Source organism: Melospiza melodia, chromosome 18, assembly GCF_035770615.1.
Source record: "Melospiza melodia melodia isolate bMelMel2 chromosome 18, bMelMel2.pri, whole genome shotgun sequence".
Lineage (NCBI taxonomy): Eukaryota > Metazoa > Chordata > Aves > Passeriformes > Passerellidae > Melospiza > Melospiza melodia.
The window spans coordinates 13,945,631-13,954,334 of NC_086211.1; positions in this window are offsets into that span (position 1 = coordinate 13,945,631).

The window sequence follows — 8,704 nt, forward strand, 5'->3', positions numbered from 1 at the left end:
AGCTTAGGGCAACAATTCTTTCTGTTTCCAGTTTTCCTCTGACATACCTTTACTGGTGTTGAGATAACTGCTCTTATCCGAGCACCAAAATCAAAGGGCAAAAAAGGGACCAGGACAGGAAGAACAGTATTTTAGACAGATACAAAAGCCAAGCATATAAGGGTCTTTTTTTGAAGATAAAACCCAGTCTGTGATTTTGAGAGTTCATACAGAGTCAACACTCTGCCAGTGCCACTGCCTTTAGGCTTTAGAGGAGCCAAACTGGTTTTGCCCAGCTGTAATTTTGGCTTTATCTAAAATCTGCATGGTTAAAAGAAACACCTGTGTGTCTGCAGATTCAGAGACCAAGTGTTATCAGTACAGCAGCTGACACTGCCTCCCTGCAAGGCAGGCCCACATCACAGAATCATGGAATGGTGGGGCTGGAAATCACCTTAAGGCTCATCCCATCCCACCCCTGCCATGGCAGGGACACCTTCCCCTATCCCAGCTGCTCCCAGCCCTGCCCAGCCTGGCCTTGGGCACTGCCAGGGATCCAGGGGCAGCCACAGCTGCTCTGGGCACCCTGTGCCAGGGCCTGCCCACCCTCACAGGAACCAATTTCTCCTCAAAATCCCATCTAACCCTGCTCTGTGGGGAGCCATTCCCCCTTGTGCTGTGGCTCAGGCTCTTGTCCAGACTCCCTCTTCATCCCCTGAATTTGCTGCTCCGTGTGCCCCTGAGCCTGGAAACAACAGACAAAACTGCACGTTGTCAATTCTCTGCCACAAATGCAGAGAATTGCTTTCCCTGGTAACCCTGCCAGAAAGGATCTTGCTTTGTAGCTACATAAAAGGTTTCCAGGGAATCCTGCCGGCTGGCAATGGCAGAGCTGCTCGGGTCCCTGGCGCCCTCTCTCCTTACCCTGAGCAGCTCCGCCTCTGCTCTGTGCCCGAATTTCTGCCTTTGGTGCCAGCACCGAGGATGGAGCCGCATCCTCCAGCACCGTTTGTGCCCGGGTGCTGCCCCGGGCTGAGCTCCGGCCGGGCCCGCGGCTCCCCTCAGCCCCACAGGGACCGCCCGGTACGCCCGGGGATGACGTCATAACGACGACGTCACTCGGTGACGTCATATGATGATGTAACGCCTGTGATGAGGCCCCGGGTCCAACGCCACCCCCTCCTCGCCACCAGGTGGCGCCGCGACGCGCTGAAACCGCCGGCGTCATGACGTCACTCACTCCCGCCCGCCCGCCGCCGTTGGGAGCGCTTCCCTCCATCCCGCCCGGCCGCCCCAGCCCGGCCAGGCCCCGCCGCCGCGGCCCGGCCGCCCACCCACCTGTCCGCGCCCCGGGCCGGCGGCGCTGCCCGCGCCCCGCCGCCACGGCGGGCAGCCCCGGTGCGCGGCCGGAGCGCATGCGCGGGGCTCCAGCCGTGTTGCTCGACTAGCTGCGGGCGCGGCGCGGTGCGCATGCGCAGGCCCGGTCGGCGGGACGCTGACAGGGCCCCCACGCTACCTGCGCATGCGCAGCGCCTTCCCGCCATCGGTTGTAAGGACCGTTCCCGCCCCCCCCCCCCATCTTCCGTTCCCCTCACGGGGCCGGGGGCTCCTCCCGTCCCGCCGGCGGGGCCGAGGGCTTTTCATCTCTCCCGGGGAACACTCTGAACCTCTTTCCGACGGGGCGGCGTGGCTACTGAGGCGAACCTAGCACGAAGCGGGCGGGCCGCGGCCACCGGCGGCGGCCCGGTCACCACATCCCCCCTCACGGCCCCAACGAGCCCGGCGGGGACGTAAAGTAAGAACATGGAGGGCGTTTGATCGAGTCCTTAGCACCGCCTGTCACTGAGGCGAATGTCCAGAACACCACCGAAAGAGGAGAGCATATGGTACAGCACGGCTCGTTTGTATTTTTTGAGGAGTTCCAATATATAGAAATCAAGCAATATAGATATAAAAATATAAACATAAATTTTAAGTAGGGAGAGGAATGCACACCACTTGCTCGTGAGCACAGAATAACATTTAAAATCACCTTAAAACCTCAGGCACGCTTGTGCCGGCTGTGCAGCTGAAGCCCATTACAACTGTAATGTTTTGGGTTGTAATCAAAGCTGTGCTGCTCATGTGGAAATTGATGGAAACATTGAAATTTCACGGTGAGCAGTGGCATAGCTCAAGCTTTTCTGTCAAAAGAGCGTTGCCTTTTTTTTTTTTTTTTTTTTTTTTTTTTTTTTTTTTTGTACTTTTTTTTTTTTTGTACTTTTTTCTGCCTGGAGTAGAGCAGGAAAACAAGTGCTCTACTCACTACATTTAGCTCCTCAGGGCTCAGGGTCCTCTGTGAGTATCACCTTGGAGTCACGATAAACAAGAATTTCCTCCAAATCATTAGCTAATTGTGGCCAGAGGTGTGCAGGTGTAAAATCACCTGAGATGGGGTGGGGGGGTTCATATGCTGGATCTGCATTTTGAATGTGTGATTGAAATTAGGATTTCAATGTTGAAATCAGAACTTCTTTCTCAATGCTCAGGCTGGCTGTGGCGAGAACCAAAATCACTCCTGAGCAACACTTCCTAACTGGCCAGGAGGCAGAGGAAAGAGGTTTAGTGGTACACAGAACATGCTGGAGCTTTGAAAACATCAAGACAGGCACTTCACTAATAACTGCAAATCAGTTCTAGTGGTGAACAATGTGATGTCTCCTTTCCACATAACATTGTCCCATAATTACATCTCACTCCATGATTTGACATCACCAAAAGAACCTGAGGCTGTCATGGCATTGCCTGTTTGGAAACCTTAAGAAAAAAGAATCAACTAAAACTTTTAGAATGAAATAAGCTCTTGAGGCACTGTGAGTTTTCACTTCCAGCAAAGCCATTTAATTTTTAATCTGCCCAAAGCATTTTAGCTGGAAACCCTTGAATTTTAAGCAAAGATTGGTTATTTTGGCAGAACTGAGGGGTGTATTTTCTGCAGTGAATCTTCCCCAGAGGTTCAACATGTCCCTGTCAAAACTGATGAGAAGAAATCCTTTGGTTGGTGCCTTTCAACACTTCTGCTGGTTCATTCCAGTTCTTGCTCAAGTTGCTGCACTGGTGGGAATGAGGAGCCCTCAGAACAAAATCCTGCAAGGACTTGCAAGTGCCCATTGCACAAACAGACTGAAAATCCTCCAGTTCTGAAGCAAGACACAGGAACTGCACCAAGGCACAAGAACATCTCATTGCACAGTGCCCTAAACTGAGCTCAGAACACTCAAAAGCCAGATGAATTGTGGTATTCCCAGTGAAATGCATCCAAAAGCCCTGGCATTTAATGGTTCATCCTGGCTCCCAAATGGCATCTGTTCCACAGGCCATTCCTAAAGGCAGCAAGGACATGGTTCTCTGGTTCTCTGGTACCATTTGTACCCAACATCAGCTGGAGGATGCAGCACCAGTGACAGCTGCAGCAAGGAGAGGCAGCCCTCCCAAAACCAGGCTGCTGATCTGACTTGCACTCCCAATTTTTTAATAATTCACTTTTCCTGCCCCCCCCCAGGAACTGCTCTGTATCAGATACTGCTCAGGGCTGCTGTGTTTTAGGCTCCAGAGTGAAAATTTTGGTTTAGTTTAATGTGTACTCACCCTGAACTCCAGCACTTGGGACACACTGAGAGGGGCAGGGTATTTACTGTCACCTGGGGCTTTGGGTTTTCTCTGCAGAAAACAACCCTTATGGGGCTGGTGAACATCATTGCTGCCATGAAAAGGTTTTCAAAATAAAAGTAACTGCTGGAATTGGCTGTGCAGTGGGATTTATAGTAAATATTGTTATCTACATATCTGTGACACACTAATTACATATTGCACAGAATTTATATATTCATCCCCGGTGTGCTGCAGTCAGCATTGCTCAAAATTCCTGCTTCACTTTAAACTGAGCAGATCCCCTGCTCTCTGTTAAGACTTGCACACTGGTGGCTCTTTGGCATCTTCAGATAAACTTTTTAAAGCTTTTCATACAAATTGATTCAATCCAGGTCAGCAGTGATCACAGGAGCAGCCACTGAGGCCAATTCCAATGAGGGGGGTTTGGGTTTCCATCAGTTTATTGTGTTAATCTCCCTTCTGGATGACAGCTCAGTGCAAACTCAGCACAGAGACTTGAAAGGGCCAAACAAAGGAAAATGCAGCACTTTCCTCAAGAGCAGCTTGGTTTGTTTTGCTGTCAGGTGTGAATTTTGGGATGGCACAGGCCACTGGATCCATCTCCTCTTGTAACCTGCCAGGAAAACAAGCCTGGTTCCATTCAGTAACTCACATGGCACGAGTCTGAGTGGTGCAAACCAAAACCCATCTGGTTCTCCTGGGCAGTGAAATGAATTATCATTTCCAAGAAGAATCACCATCATTCAGCCAGGGCACTGGGCATTAAAGAATCTCTGAACACATTAAAAATACAGTTCCCATCTAAAAACCCCAATCCCTGTCCTTGGATTGCCTGAACCATGGTGCAAGGTACCTTTGAATACTTGTTTTATAAAATACCTGCTAAACTACTTGGGACAGAACGAGTGCAGGGATTGAGAAACAAAACTGCAGCTGAATCTCCCTGTGCCTCCTGCCTCAGCTCTGACTTCTGGGATTCAAAGGATTTCATGTGGCACAGTTCCATGAAGGACTGGTTTATGGATCTAGTTCTGGGTTTTAACCCCAGTTAGGCTTGGTTTACTTGGGCTGCAGAAGGAGAACAGGCTCTGCTTGGCTCCTCAGACTGGATGAACTGACCCCAGATCCCCTGCAGATCCTGTCTGACATTTGGAATGACACTGGATGGATGTTTAATGGACAACTCATTAAACTCATTGCCATGTGGATTTAAAAAGACAAGGAAACTGCTTCTTTCCCTAATTTTTCGTCTTTCCTGCTGCTGTAAATAGATTTAACAATGAGACCATCAGGAGTCTTTACAAATTTAAAGTACTTGCTGAAGCTTTTGGTCCCTGTGCTCCTGCCAGCTCTTCCATTTCAGCCAGGACTTAATGGCAGACTTCACTTATTCCCACTTGTTTGCATGTCAAACCAGTTCCAGGAGGGATGTGATGGGAAGGATTTTGTGATTTTAGATGAAATTCTTGCTAGAAGGATCTCCAGCACCAAGGAACACTGTTTATCCTGGGACAATGAGTGTCCAGGCAGAGAAAACCCTCCCCTGGCCTGGGCTGCATGGAACCACAGCATCAGCCATGGGAAGATGCAGCTGAAGTGTAAAACGAGGTAACAGAGAAACAAAAGATGATTCTGAGAACAGAGGGAGAACAAATGACAATTTTTTTCCCTTCCTGTTGATGAAAGAAGAGGAAAACCCATGTTTCACTCACTCCAGAAGCATCAGGAGGTGAGTAGTTCTGAGTAGAGACCAAAACAGATTTTAGCATCCTTTTCTTCCCAAACAATAGGGGAGAAAACCAGCTGGAAAGGACTTAGTACTGGGTAATTCCAATAAGCAGCCAAGCTTCCATAGAGTCTCTGAAATCTCAGGAGTTTTTGAACCCAGGAGTTATTGGGAAACAACATGATTTCAATGGGTAAGATTTGGGCAGACCTAGAACTGCCCTGGGAAGAACTTTCAGCTGAGCAGGGTTGGGCAGAGCCCCTTGAAGGTGCTGTAAGTTTGTGTTTACTGCCTCATCCAAATCCATTCTTTTCATGCCTCTGGATCCTGAGGGATCTGTCTCACTTAGTGCTGGGATTCTGGAGTCCTGTGCTGTGTCCTTAATGCAGATTGATTGTGTCTCTTAAGGAAATCTATTTAAGCTCCATGCAAACCTTATTTGTACAGTAAGAATAATTCTGATTCACTTCACAACAAGTGACACACTTCATGAAAGTAAAATAAAAATCTATGGTCAAAGAACTAAGGATTTCTAATTCTTGGGGTTCAGATGCTGCTTTGAGAAGTTTTTTGGACGAAATGTTCTAAATCAAGGAAGGACTGTTTCTATTGTCAATTCTACTTGGTTTACTATTGGATTGTTTTTTGACTAAAGGCAACTCTTTCACTGGCACACTAATTAGACAGGTTGAAAAAGGCTTTTCTGGTTCTGAATTAAGACAGACATATAGTATCTGATCTGGCAGCTTTGGCTAAGGTTACTCAAACATTCGTTTTCGGTTGATCTACAGGCAAATTTGTACGACAAAAAACAATTAAAATTAAGCAAAACAAGTACACTATTTGAATTTGCCCCATCTCTTTCAGGAACTAAGTTTTGGCAGAATTCTTTCTAAACAAAAACAATAACTTAGGATTAATTAATAACTGCAGAAGTGCTAAACATTATTAATGACTCCCAAGTTTTCTTCTCTTGGAAACAGTGGCCATTTCTTCCCATAATGTTTTAAACAGTTGCTGCTCAAGGAGCTTAGAGTGCAGATTCCTGGCTTGTGGTTTGTCCGTAAATCACAGACCTGGAGCCTGCCCAAGACACTCCTGATGGGCTCAGCAGGAAGTCTGGACAAGAGAAAACTGTTCTGAGTGTGGCCCCTGATCCCCTTCATGGCCAGTCCAGTCCAACGTCCCACGGCAGACGTGAGAGGGATTCTGTCCAAGTTTGGAGGCACGAGGTCTCTGGAATGTCCTTTCCAACTGCATTTCCCTCCCCATAAATATTTTCCATCTCCTGCCCTGGAGAATATAGGTTTGACTTCCCAGCTGATGGGTCTGGGCAGGGCAGGAGAGGAAGCCATGCTATTCATCACCAATGGCTTTTCAGCACACAGAGTTTAACTTGTAGTGAAAAATGAAAAACCCCCCACAAACCCCCAGGAACCTAACACAAGATAAAGTCAGGCAGCTGTAAATAAGATCCCAGAAAAATAATTAAATCCAGTAGATCAATTTTCTGCACAAAGCAGCATTACTTACAGGAAACTGTTTTCCAAAGAGCCTCTGTTGCCTTTTCAGACATGGAATCATCATCCAGACTCCAGCTTTAGAGCAGCTTCCCAATGTTCCTATCAGCCCTCTGGTTTGTGTTCATCAACATGATGCCATACATCCACCTTTTCCCACCAGGATCTGCTCAGTTAGCCAGGAATGTCATCCTCACACACCAGCATTCCCTGCAGGTGTTTGCAAAATGAAAGGAAAAGCTGAGGTGAGGATCCAGTGGCTCAGACAAAGCAGTGATAGAACATGTGAGGTTTGGGCCAAAGCACCCTCCTGCTGCTGTGGCTCCTTCCTGCATCCCAGGACCATCACCACCTCTCCCCAGGGACACAGGGTGGGTGTGCACTCCAGTAACAGACATCTTATGTGACATTTTAGTCACAAATCCCTCATGGCATAAAATGAGCACCTGAAGGGCTGCTGGGATTCCTGGAGGATTGACAGGATGGGGAGGTTAAAGATGTGTCAGGCAGCTCATGGCCAGCTCTAAGCACAGCAAAGGTCACAAACCAGCATCCAGCCTCAGCTCATTGTATCAACACTCCTGTTTTTAGGCACTTCATCAGGTGTGCAGCTTGCAGGATTCCACACTCACCTGCTGTGCTGCTCCCAGCACAAACCACCAAAGGTTTTAATTGCTTCAGTCCATGTTACAATCACAGAATCATTTGGGTTGGAAAAGATCCTCAAGTCCAGCCATTAGTGTAGCACTAGCCCATGTCCCAGGTGCCACATCCACATGGCTTTTGAATCTCTCCAGGGATGGAGACTCCACCACTGCCCTGGGCAGCTGTGCCAGTGCCTGACCACCTTTCCAGTGAAGAATTTTCCCCAATATCTGATCTGAACTTGTCTTGGCATAACTTGAGGCTGTTTCCTCTCATCCTGTCCCTGTTCCCTGGGAGCAGAGCCTGACTCCCACCTGGCTGTCCCCTCCTGTCAGGAGCTGTGCAGAGCCTGAAGGTTCCCCCTGAGCCTCCTTTTCTCCCCAGCTCCCTCAGCTGCTCCTGGTGAGGAGCTCTGTTCTCTGTGAACACACTCCAGCCCCTCAATGTCTTTCTTGCTGGGAGGGGAGCAGGACTGCCCCCAGGACTGGAGGTGCCCCAGCAATGCCCATGGGGACAGTCACTGCCCTGGTCCTGCTGGCCACAGTGTTCCTGACAGATGTACCACCAGCTGTAGGATGCAGAAGATGGCTCCTTGATTGTCTCAGCACCCCCTGTCATTATTTTTTTCCTCTTCTGCATCTGAACAAAAATGAAGTGTTAGGTGATGTTAATAAAACTTCTCAAATGGTCCCCCAAGCAGCAGGAATTTTTCACTCCTCTGTGCACAGCCAGGCTTCCTGTAGCTTAAAGAGCTGGAGGTTGTCCTGTCCAGCACAGCACCCAAAGAGTTAACCAAGCCCAGTCCCAGCATCTTAATCTGGCAATTTAAAGATAAGCTAAACAAATAGCAGGGCTGCTCAGAGCCCCACTGAGCAGGAGAAAGGATTCTTATAAAGCATTTGCATGGTGTAAAGCAGACACAGAGGGACTCTAGCATGGCATTTCTGTCTGAACAGCCACTGCTGCCTGGTTCAAACCAAGGGCTACATCCCACTGTCAGAGACAAAACTAACAAGGTTCACAGCTACAGATTCTCCTGCTTTTCCTCTACACCCTCTTGATTTCACAGCCACCATGTCCAGTGCTTGATGTCCTGAAGAACCAGACAGCATCCAAAGAGAGACAAAGAAACTAACATCAGCTGGAAGACATAAAGACCAACAAAATAGAGAGGAGAGTGAAG